Here is a 13,317-nt window from a genome sequence, read left to right on the forward strand (position 1 = left end):
TGAAGGAGATGAACAGGTAAAATGAGCAAAACTTCAAACCCTCAGAATTCAGTATGAAAATCTCAGAATGCACAATGATGAAAGTGTGGCTAACTATTTTCTTCATGTAGATGAGATTGTTAATTGTATGAAAAACTTGGGTGAAGAAATAAAAGAGGTTGTTGTGGTTGAAAAGGTTCTAAGATTTGTGTCCCCTAGGTTTGAATCTAAAGTTTCTGCAATTGAAGAAAAGGAGAATCTACGAAACCTTACCATGTCACAACTGCACGGAATTCTAACTGCTTATGAAATGAGGAAAGGAGGACCATCAGATAGGAGAGAAGCTGCCTTCAAGGCTTCAGGCAAAGGAGATTACTATGAGTCAGGACACGTGTCAGAAGAAGAAGAAGAATCAAATTTTGTCAAGAACCTCCAACGGGGTGCTGGAAGATTCCGAGGTAAGTTACCTTTCAAATGCTTTGCTTGTGGAAGAGTCGGTCACTATGCTGCCAAATGTCCTCATAAGGATAAGATTGACAAGGGGAAGGAACCTGTTAGATGGAACAAGAAATAGAATGTAAATAAGAAAAGCTATTACACTCATGAAGATAGTGATGGACTTTCAAATAGTGACAAAGATGAACAAGGTAACAAATATAAACTTTTAATGGCTTTTGAAGATTATGATTTCGTGGATTCTATAGATGAAGAAAGCCTTTATGAAGAGATTTCTAGACTCAAAATTTGTTTAGAAGAGAAGAATGTGATCATAGATACTCTACAATTCAAACTTGCTGAAAAGAAAAAACATCATGAAAAGTTAGAATATGAAATTGTGGGACTAAGAAAAGAGAATGAGAAAACAAAAGATCTTAATCTTAGATTTGTTAAAGGATCTGGCACATTAAATGAGATTATCAAAGTGCAACGCTCTCCACTAATCAAGACAGGTCTGGGATATAATGAAGAAACAAGTCAAGCGCAGAAACCATCTACCTCCAAGACTTATCTTGACGCTGCAAGGAGAAGTGAACAAAGGCCCAATGGAAATCACCAGGTAAATCAAGGACAATTTACCTCAAGACTGAACAAAGACTACCAGGTAAATCGAGGGCAATCTACTTTAAGGACAAACAGAAGCTACAACCAACCACAGGTAAAAACTTCTCAATTTTCCTCAAGAATGGATGTCAATAGGAACTACAATCATTTGGTTGGTAGGTTTGATAATCACAGGAGTTTCTTCAATGGCCAATGTTTTTCTTGTCATAACTTTGGTCACAAAGCAGCTCAATGTGTTGCCTATAAGACAATCATGACTAGAGAAGCTCATAAACAGAGGAGTATGACTAGGATCATGAAAAGGACCTACAACAACTTCTCTACTCTTGAAAATGAAACAGAATGTTCTATTTGTAACAATTTCGGTCATGAACATTCTGAATGTTGGAGCAGGTTTCTGCAGACAACTAAGAAGGAGCAATCCTCAAGTGCCAAATCATGGAGAATAAAAGAACCCCAACTAGAAAGATGTGGTATAGCCTTATATGCGGAAGGGAAAGAAAATCAATGGTACATTGACAGTGGATGTTCGAAACATATGACAAGTGATAAAGAAAAACTTCAGTCATATAGTGCCTTCGAGAAGGAGAAGGAGGTTTCTTTTGGAAATGACACCCCTTCTCTCATAAAAGGCAAAGGTTCTGTTCAGCAGAAAGAAAGGGTCAAAGCTGGAAATGTCATGTATGTTGATGGCTTGAAGCATAATCTATTAAGTGTCAGCCATATGTGTGATCAAGGAACTGAGGTAATATTTCGATCAAGTGGATGTAGTGTTCGTGATCTTGATACAGGAAAAACAGTGATCAAAGGCGTAAGGACTCCAAATAATTTATACATATTCAAAGAAGGACAACATCAATGCTATCTAAGCAAGAATGATGAACACTGGCTATGGCACAGAAGATTGGGGCATCTTAGTTTCTCACAGATAAGGAAAGCATGCAAATACCAGGCAGTTCGTGGTCTTCCAGACATCAGAATCCCAGACAATACAATATGCAAATCATGTCAGTTTGGTAAGCAAACCAGAACTAACTTCCCTAAGAAGGAAGGATCAGCCAGCAGGCCACTTGAACTTGTCCATACTAATGTGTATGGACCAACTAGGAAAAGGTCACCTCGAGGAGAAGAATACTTTATATTATTCATTGATGACTATTCTAGGATGTGTTGGATAGGACTTATGAAGCACAAAGACGAAGCCTTTGAAAAATTCAAATCATTCAAAGCCTTGGTGGAGAACGAATCAGATCTCAGAATCAAATGCCTCAGGTCTGATCGAGGAGGAGAATTTACCTCGAATGAATTTTTCGATTTTTGTGAAGAACATGGAATAAGAAGGGAATTCTCTACAGCTAGGACTCCTCAGCAAAATGGAGTAGTGGAAAGGATGAACAGAACGGTTCAACAAATGGCTCGTGCAATGCTTGATGAGTCTGGAACTCCCGCAACTTTTTGGGGTGAAGCTGCATTTGTTGCAATTGTTATTCTCAACAAGAAAAATGTCCGGGTGAACAACACTCAAACTCCTCATGAGCTCTGGTATGGTGAGAATCCTTCGGTAAAGTATTTCAAAATTTTTGGAAGCAAATTCTATATTAAAAATAATGATGAAAAGCTTGGAAAGTTTGAACCTAGAGTAGATGAAGGCATTCTTCTTGGTTATTCTCCTCACAGTAAAGCATATAAGTGTTACAAAAAAAGACTTGGAAAAATTGTTGACAGCATTGATGTAGTGGTTGATGAAGAAGGAAACATTCCTAGGCAAGTGAATTATGAAGATTTCGAAGATGATGAGGACTATCCGTCAACATCAAATCAGAACTGTGATGAACAAGAAGCTCAAGAGGCACCAGAAGAACATATAAGAATAGAAGAGAAGACTCCATCCAGGTACGTTCAGAAGAATCATCCAGAATCTCAAATTTTGGGGCAGAAAGAGGTAGGTACACAAACAAGAAGAACAATTGCAGAAGCCTCAAGCTATTTGGCCTTGCTCTCCTCCACTGAACCACAAAATGTAAAAGAGGCATGCAAGGATGAATGTTGGGTCAAGGCAATGGATGAAGAACTTGAGAAAATCAAAAAGAATAACACTTGGGAGTTGGTTCCTAGACCAAAAGATAAGAATGTCATAGGGACAAAATGGATCTTCAAAAACAAGTTGAATGAAAATGGGGAAGTGATTAGAAACAAGGCCAGACTTGTCTGTAAAGGGTATGCTCAACAAGAAGGAATAGACTTTGAAGAAACTTTTGTTCCAGTTGCTAGACTTGAGGCCATCAAAATGTTCCTTGCTCTCTCTAGCTTTCAGAAGTTCAAAGTATTTCAAATGGACGTGAAATCAGCCTTTCTGAATGGAGACTTAGAAGAAGAAGTGTACATTGAGCAACCAGATGGTTTCATTCTTGGGAATGATCCAAATCTTGAATGGAGAGTAAAAAAGGCTCTCTATGGTGTTAAACAGGCTCCAAGGGCTTGGTACTACTGCTTGGACAAATATCTTCATCAACAAGGTTTTTCAAAAGGATCAGCAGATAGCAATATTTATATAAAAATTGAAAATGACAAATTGCTAATACTTGTTGTGTATGTAGATGATATTATCTTTGGCAACAATGAAGAAGCTATGAGTCAAAGCTTTGCCTTGGTGATGCAGAAAGAATTCAAAATGTCTTTGCTTGGAGAACTAACATATTTTCTTGGATTGCAAATTCAACAAAATGAAGGCGGTATCTTTTTGTCTCAAACCAAGTATCTCAAGTAGATCTTGAAGAAATATGGCATGGAAGATCCAAAACCAGTATGTACCCCTATCGTTGCAAGATGCAGCCTCAGTACAAATGATGAATCAGCAACAGTGCATCAACCAACCTATAGATCTATGATTGGAAGTCTACTTTATTTGACAGGTACCCGACCAGACATCATGCATGCAGTGGGAATAGTTGGAAGATTTCAGGTAAATCCAAGGGAAACTCATCTTCAGGCAGTGAAGAGAATTTTCAAGTATCTTCAAGGAACTCAAAACTATGGCTTATGGTATCCTAGAGATACAGATCTCACTCTTCATGCTTATACAGATGCAGATTGGGCTGGAAGCATGGATGACAGAAAGAGCACAAGTGGTGGTGCATTCTTTATGGGTTCCAGATTAGTATCTTGGTTCAGCAAGAAACAGAGTTCGATTGCTCTATCTACAGCTGAAGCAGAATATGTGGCTGCCGCATCTTGTTGCACACAACTCCTTTGGATGATGCAAACTTTGCAAGATTTTCAAATCACTTGTACTCCACCTATCTCCATCTTATGTGATAATACAAGTGCTATCAGTATCTCAAAGAATCTTGTCATGCATTCAAAGACTAAGCACATACCGATCAAGTATCATTTTCTCCGGGAACAAGTGTTGGAACAAAAGGTCAAATTGGAGTATGTTCCCTCTAAGGAACAAGTTGTTGATATACTCACCAAACCACTGCCCAGGAAAAAATTTGAATACCTCATACGGAAGCTGGGAGTAGTTGATGCATCATCTTGCTGTTAAAACTTGTCTGTTTTAGAGAAAAATGGGTGTACGCGAGTTGCCTAAGGAGGATCCGCGTACATACACCGGTTTCTGTAGAGACAGTCGTGTATATGGAGGCTTGATGGATATCAGTAGGGACAGGCTCTGGTTGAAGATAGTCTGATATGGGTCTAACAGAGACCATCTGGCACAGGTTCAGGGGAGCAGATAAACTTCTAATGATGCATTGTTGGCATTATCTTAGAAGCTTTTGGTTCTAGTTCACAGCTGTTGTTGGGTTCAGGTGGAACAAATGCAGAGGGAGAACAAAAGGAAATCATAGTTACTGATCTGAATGGTGATTGACAGATGCTGCTGGTGACTTTCATAAGTCTTGCTCTAGATATTTCGTCTCTATGCCATGTATCTCTTTTATGGTGTCAAGGTCATGTAACGGCCTATTTTGGTTTCCCCACTATGCTTGGGATGAAGATGTAATGTACTTGGTTGTCATATGTATATTTCTGATGTATCCCCATTTGGTTGGGTGATAGATGTATGTATTGAGTCTGTTTATGATGTATAAGTCATGGTTCTTCTTAAAGAACATCTTTTTGCAGATCTTGCCTACAGTCAGGGGGAGCATGGTCAGCACAGTAGCGCAGAGATTTTAGCATGTACTCAGGAGGAGCACAACCCTTTGCCCTTGATGACAAAGGGGGAGAATGACTTTGAGGATCTTGGGGTTGCCATCAAGTCCAAAGGGGGAGATTGTTGGCATTATGGCACAGGTTTGGAGCTATGGCACAGGTGTTGTCCTTGATGGCAACTCTCTTTGGTGACAGATCTCAGTACAGGCTCAGAATGAAGAAAAAAGATATATACGCAGGTTCACCTAGACGAAGGCGCGTATACATGCAAGTTAGACGTTACAAAGGTTCGTATGTTTATACACGCACTTTCACGCAAGGAAAAGCGCGTATATGTTGGAGAACTTACTTTTGGTCCGAGTCCTTGGTATTTGAACCTATGGTTTTGGACCATGGTATCTCGTCAGAAGTGTTGATCCCAAGTATTGGGTCCATGGTATTGTTTTATTATGGTTTTGGACCGTGGTATTATGAAAGGCCTAAGACTATAAAAGAGGAAGGAGATCATTTGGCAAAGGATAATCTAAATTAATTGAATATTTAATAAGTGCTAGATCTAAAATATTGGTGATTGAGGTTATGGTGCAGATCTGGATCTGAATGAAGGAGGAACCTTAGCGCAAAGGATAAGTTCTATTGATGGGTCATAATCTTTAGGCTTGAATGATAATATCTTTGCATGATTTTGATCTGTTATATGTGGCGCATGCTTGCTCTATAAGTCTGATAATCTGGGTTAATTAGTGTCTGAATATTTGGAAGAGTGAATTATCTTTTATAGATCTGTACGCAGGTCCAGTGAAGCTAAGGCGTGTATACACGCTGGTTCAGTGAATAAAAACAGCGTATACAGAGGTTTCTCCAAACACAGAAGCGTATGCACGCAGGTTTCAGGTTATTGAAGTAGCGTATAACTTTTGAGTTGTGATCTAGCTGCTTCTGTTTATTACTGCAGTGTTCTGGGTTTAGAATTTGGTGTGTGGTTACTGTTACTATGTTTTGGGTACAGTCGTAAGAGAAGTATCTACTTGATTCAGTTCTAATTGGTGAAAAGGGGATTGTTTGATGCAGAAATTTTTAATGATTGATTGATGTTCATGGATCCAGTCTGAAAATTTATGAAACATGGTCCCTGGAAGAAAGAGAAGGTTGTAGCCTTTTGTAGGCCAGCACCTACGTACTAGTATCTTGGCAAGTGCAAGAGCTAAGGGGGTTGTAGCTCCCTTCTAGGAGAAGCTAGAGAACGAGAGAGGGTTGTAGCTCTCTGCAGGTTGCAGCCTGCGTACTGGTAAAGGACTGCATCAGTACATTATAAAAAGAAGTTTCTAATTGAAAGAAGATAGAGAGGAATTGCAGCAGGTGCTTTTCACCCACATTGGGTTTCCACCTTATATCTTCTATTCTTGTGTGTGTGATTGTCTTCAGATCTGTTTTACTATTTCTGGTTACTGTTTATTTGATCCTGATACACATATTAAGATAAATTAAATTATAAGACTTCATTGCATACGCCGGTTTCCTTCTCTGTAGTTGTGTATATACGCGGTTTTATCTAACTGAAGTAGCGTATATGATCTGGGTTTGAAAAAGAAAATAAGTGACTTGATAATACTGATTCACCCCCCTCTCAGTATTATTTCCAATACTCGGTTACCTAAGGATGGATAACAACCTAGTGTTTTCCTCCTATATATACCCGAAAGTACGTGGAGGCCAAATCCGTATAAGCATCGTCTGATGCAAACCGCATAGTGAGAGCATTCCCATATACTTTTTGCATTGTAACACTGCCATATATACCCGAAGGTACATGGACGAGCTACAACATACTCACGTACGTGGAATAAGGTATCACACTCGAGATGTATTGCAGACAAGTTATAGACAATTGCTTTGTTTTACGACGCCAGAACACGTCTCTAGCCTAGACCTCTAAACATTTTTTGTTAGGTGACAATGCTCCATTAGGTAAATTCAGATAAATTTTAAGTTGATCTTCTTTAGAGTTTCCCTTTCAAGGTTCACCACATGATGTATGTTCGAAATTCCTAAAATGCAACTAATATGATAAGCATTATTTTCATTCAATTGAACAATGAAAACCTCAGCTAGTAGGTATAGAGCAATCAGATCTTTGACAAAGATCAAAGAGCACACCTAATGCAATTTCCCTAGATATTCCTATCAAGCATTAACAAAATTTAATATGCATGATGCATGTTTTTCTTTTCAATTTCCTTAATGTGAATATGAACAAAACGGAAACTATGCACATACAATCAATCGAGCTTTCATAAGAATGAAGACTTTTATGACAATTCTGTTTCGAAGGAAAAGAAGACTTTACGACATTTTCTTTCGAGTGAAGATTAATCAACTAGATTCTAACTTTGACTATAGATTGATAATGACAAAGAAAACATTTAAAGAAACATTAATCAATCTACTCAAAATAGGGCTAGACAAGGAGATAGAAACTTTTTCTCTGAGACATAACATTCATTGATCAATCAACAAGAAAACAAACAAAGAAAAGTGGGCAAAAACAGTTTCCAAAGGTGGGAAATTTACCCTAAGACGATCAGTGTAGCCCTCAATGGGAGACAGTGTGGTTCAGAGCATTGTCCCTAAGCCAGGGGTGCTCTGCAGTGCACTATGTCCCTCACAAGCCTGCGTTAGTGACAATGAGGCATTTCAAGAGCAATTTGACACAATGTTGACCAAATTTTCAATGCAAAGAGCTGAATTACAATCTATGAACACAAGTAAGGTCTGCAAGGATGTCGTAGGAGGTGGATAAGCTACTAGGAAAGAGGATCTTCCTGAGTGGAGTTGCCAATTTGTTTTGGAGAATTTGGTATCTACGAATAAATACTAACTCCCTAGAAAAGTAGCCATATCTAGACCAACAGTTTAAAGTATTTTAGTCTTTTCCAATAAGAAATAGATAAGATGAGAAGATGAGAAGACCTACTTGTAGTTCCGCTTTCCTCTCATCTCCTTTGTTTTGATCCTATCACTCCTTCTCATACTTAATACACTTGAGAAGTACCTGTAAACACAACAGAAAACAAAGAATCAATCAAAGAAAAAGATTTATTGAATATAAGTGAATGGAATCAGATACATTTCACACATATAAGCATTATATGACAATACAAACATATGGGAGAAAGGTTCAAATACTTTATTGAATAGAAGAAGTAATTCCAACCATTGTGTCTGATTCAAAGTCATTCCTCCAGCTTGGATCCCATCCACGTCACATCAAAAGCGTGGAAAACTTGTAGCATTACAATACTTGCTTCAAAGCCAATTCTCATAGCAAAATTATCTCCTTACAATTCAACAGAATCCAGCCCCTGCTCACTTAGATGAGTGGTCAATTTATAGGAAGATGAAGGAGGTTTTGTCATAAATGGTGGCATTGAATGGCCTTCCATACTTAGAATTAGTTCCATGGATGAAGGGATGAGAGGATAAGATGCATATTAACTCATTCCTCATCCATTTTCAAGCTCATAGGAGTTGATAAGTGAGGGAACCTTCTAGATGACTCCAAAAGATAAGAATATTCCGCACACCCTATGCGAATTTCTCTCAAACTCATCCAACGTAGGTGAAAGGAAGCCTAAGTGCTCTTCAGAGCACCCTGGCATGGAATTAATTGCTCTACAGCGCACCATTACATGGGCCTACCTACGCTGGTCCCTCTAGAGAATATTTTTGGATGTCCTCAAGTCATGAAATTGTCTCGGAAGGAGGCATTCAAAGGGGTGACTTGTTTAGGGCATGTAGCAACTAAAATTAGGGTTTGATGAGCCCTAAAACACTGATCTGAATGATGGGATTGATTTTCCCAAATGGCTCTGTAACAATAAGGGATCAAATGATCTAATATATAGAATGAAAGATAATTAAACTACTTAACACAACATATCTCAGAAATTGAAGAAATAACCAATCATAATTGATGTGGGCGATCAAAGAATCCCAGAAATGATATAAAAGACATAATTAGGAAAGAAATGTTAGTTTTTATTATGTAAAATTGAGAACAAACTTATAACCTCAATGTCTTGATGTTATAAGTCTCTTCTCATAATCTCCAACTCTCTACCTGGATGAAAATCCTCATAGCCTTATTTTTGTAGCAATAGCACAGAAACGGACTAGGGAAATGCACAGGAAGTCAAAAATAGGATTTTGAGCCTTGAGATCTAGGAATTTCATTCTCTTCAGGATAATTTGGATTCTATCCCTGTAGGGAGATGCTTTGGAACACATTGATCGATATTGAAAGATCCAAATTGGTGGTCATTTTCGTAATGCGGAAAAATCACATGTAATGGGGTGAAAAATGAAAGAAACGTAAGCCAATTGTTAAGAAAGTGAATGTGAAGATATAGTTCTCATCCTCAATGTAGTAATGAAAGATGGAAGTATTGGAAGTTAAATGATGGTGGGAAATTAATGCTAAAAGTTGTGTGGGTTTTGTGGAATAAACTCAAGACTAAAGGTGTGAGTCTTTATTAGTAAATGAGTCTATTTATAATCTTTAGGAAGTTGTTCACATTAATTAAATCGATAGATATTATCCAACTAAATAACTTTCTATATTTGTGTAGGGTTGAGAGATTCACTCAATCAAGTTTTCGAGATATTTTTTAGTTTAATTTCCCTAAGATGAATTTATTGAAATCAAAACTTTGAGCTATAAAATCTCCACGATTAGAATGTCCCAAAAAAAATTTAAAAACTATATTATTAAAAGTGTTAAATCTGTATACTCTAATACTAACATCCCAAGAGTTATTAAGGGTGCTAATGGTGTTAAATCTGAATATGTAGTTTAATCAACTATATAAAAAAGAAATAATTTTTTTTACCAAAACTCAAAAAAAAAATTAATAATCATTAGACAACCCCAAGAGTTTGATATGAGTATACTCGATGGAAAATTTATTTATGTGCCCACAATGTGCTTTTATGGTTTAAATCACAATACGAGTGGATATCATTGGTTTTAAGAATGTCCCAGTTCGCATCAATGCATTAACAAGAATTCATGTTTGTTAGAGAACCCATATTTACACGAACTTACTTGTCACTACAATGCCACTAAAATTCGTTCCTGCACAGGGGGCATTCAAGTTTAAGATAAAACCACTTTGAAATGCAGTTCCAATGAAAAAGGTGATTGGAAGGCAATTTTTTTTCATTATCTTCTCCAACAGATAGTGTCTCCTAGAGAATGGCACACAACAAGTTGTTGCCTTCACCATCATCTGTGCTGAGGAGTTCATCTGTGACCATAACCGTCAGGGAAGAGGCAATAGCTGCCGCAGCAGCTAAGGGATGACTGTGATGGTGAGCAATGTATTTCTCTCGCAAAGGAGGATGAAGATCAAAACGTTCACCTCTCAATTGAATAGAATTAGTGGAATTACTTTTGTCTTCAAAGAGTTGCAGTACCCGGTGACAATCTGCGAAATTGCCACTCCATACAATTTGTTGGCTCCACACATTTCGGTCGAGGCAACTCCAATCAAAGATAGTTCGCAGCAAAACAATATTGGCGTTCTTAGCCATTGCATCATGGATATTCTTCCTAACAGTACACCATTCAGAATTGGCTTTTTTCTAATGTCATCTAATAGATGTACACACACATTGTCCCAAATGTTCTCTAATTCCAACTCATGACGCAGGGTTACCCCTGCTTTCACCCACAGTATGCATGTTTTATGCATATGTCTAATCTATCCTAGGAATTTTAACTCACTAAGGAGTCAAATCTTCAATTCTTAAGGTTTAACGCCCCTTTCTTAAACTCTGCGGAATGATCTATAGACTAACAAAGTTTACCATTAATCTGCCCTTTCCTTTATATCGAAACTCATTCTCCATGTATTGGGACTTAATCACCCCTCTAAACCTTCGTTAACCTTTTGTTAACCCAAATACATATATATCCACACACTAAACTAAATCTCACTCATTCTTTGGACTTACACAAGAAATCCTTCATATCGCGCTATATTCTATTATAATGTTTATATAATAGAAATCACAATAAACATGCATAAACCATACCTTTTCGCCTTTTTAAAACCATTGAACATTTTATGATGCATGCCTTTATCGCAATTGGGTATCGGCTCCCTGCGGTCACACTATACATGAACCTTCTGGTTTCAATATGTGATTACACTGCCAGATTTGAAATACTACAAACTGCGCCATATAATTATATTGGGTCCGCAATCTCAATGCCTTTGTCATGACCCTTCTCCATTTTCGATCTTATCCTCGATCCAGAAATTGTACTCCTTCCTGATCAATAGACTTGCCCGACGCTTTACAACCGTTGATCAAGATCCGCTTGATCTGACGCCTTATAGTGATTTCGGGTGAACAAGTTACGCGAGGGTTAACGCCTTTTCGAATCTGATGGGCATTATAAACTCCCAACTTATAAAAGTTCGGGTCCGCCCCTTATGGTTAACGCTCAATCAACTTATTGCCCGATATCTATTGGATGACGAGGTCTTTAGATCCTACAGTCCAGATCGATACCCGTCTTCTCTCTCCGCTAGTACTTAGATTGAATCTTCGTCATTGTTCTTCTTCCTAATCTCATGGTCCATGCTTGATATCGCTTGATCGCAATCGGGGATTGCTTCAGGCCCTCGTTCACTGCTCCTGTTGCTTTCCTCCAATGCGATATATCAGAGTGATCGCACTTCGCAACACTTCAAGGCTAGTTCATTTCTCTTGCGATCTAATCTTGTCCATTGATCCTAAAGATCCAACTGATCCTGTGAGCCGATATTTTATTCTTTCGCCCTTCTCTTCACTTGGGTTTTTTCCTGCCATTCTTCAATGTTTCTTGTGTGTTTTGAGTTTCTTCGAGGTTTCTCATCCTTCACTATTCCGCTGCACACTCCTCCTGGCTTAACTCTATGAGTTCTTTACTCATAGATGATTCAACCATTACTTGGTTCTGCGATCGTTCAACGCCCATTAAGATCCTCTGTCTCTTCTTTTCCTCTGTGTATTCGCCTTGACTCTGCCTGCACACATAATTATACTGAATTCCAATTCAATCATCACTCATCATTTAACACTCTATTGAAGGCTCGAAAAATCAGGTCTACAACAAGGGGGATAACCACCCGGTCCGGACCTTAAAGCAGCTCCTTTTCCGTTTGGAATAGTGGCTCCGACTAGGGATGATGGGACCAATTTCCCAATCTGTTTATGATGGGTGTACTAACGGGATGATGTTTTTATTTTTTGAGTTTATGGGGTGAATGCTTATGCTAAATCTAATCTATCTTTTAACGATCATATGCAATCTATTCTAATGAAAGAAAACATCTAACTTTAAACTATCCCGGGAGTAATGTTTCACTTATGTGATCTAAAATAATTTCTAACAGCAATTGATAATGAAAATCATTCAATCACTACGAGAAAAGAATCCATTAAAAATGATTGTTTCGTATAAAAAGTTAGCTGAAACAATTATGAGAAACATATCGCATAAGAGTTATTCATATACTCAGCATAAAAAGTAAGTTATCACCATACAGAAGTGCAATAAAAAACATTCAGACTTTCATATATCAATAACTGAAAATAATTTATCACTTGGCACATAAGTAAAAAGTATTAGGAGATAAAAATACCATTGGTAATAAGTTCTACTCATGAGCTGCAACAATATAGATTTATCTTCAAATCACTCAACATCCACTAAGAGTACAAAAGTGCATTTCAGTAGCAGACATCAAACTCATATAAAAATAAATCTCGTTCCATTCATTTTATCAAAACCTCCTCAGTGGGGGGCAAACTGCACGTTCTGAAGAATTGTTTTTTATAAAACTCTGGACCCCTCTCCAAATGCAATGAGAGGGGTTAAATACTACTCTATGAAATCTAAAAATAAATATTACAAAAATAGATGAGGAGTTTTAAATGACCTGCCTCATTTTAATAAAAAATGAACTAAAATAAAACTAAATTGTATCTATGATAAATCTTGCATCTGATCCTTTAGATTGCAAATATCCAGCATTGGTTTCAAGAGCGTCGGTTGGCCGACTTCAG

The sequence above is a fragment of the Pinus tabuliformis genome, chromosome 5_1, assembly GCF_031772625.1.
Source record: "Pinus tabuliformis cultivar Carrire ecotype Pingquan chromosome 5_1, CPIR1, whole genome shotgun sequence".
In the NCBI taxonomy this organism is placed as follows: domain Eukaryota; kingdom Viridiplantae; phylum Streptophyta; class Pinopsida; order Pinales; family Pinaceae; genus Pinus; species Pinus tabuliformis.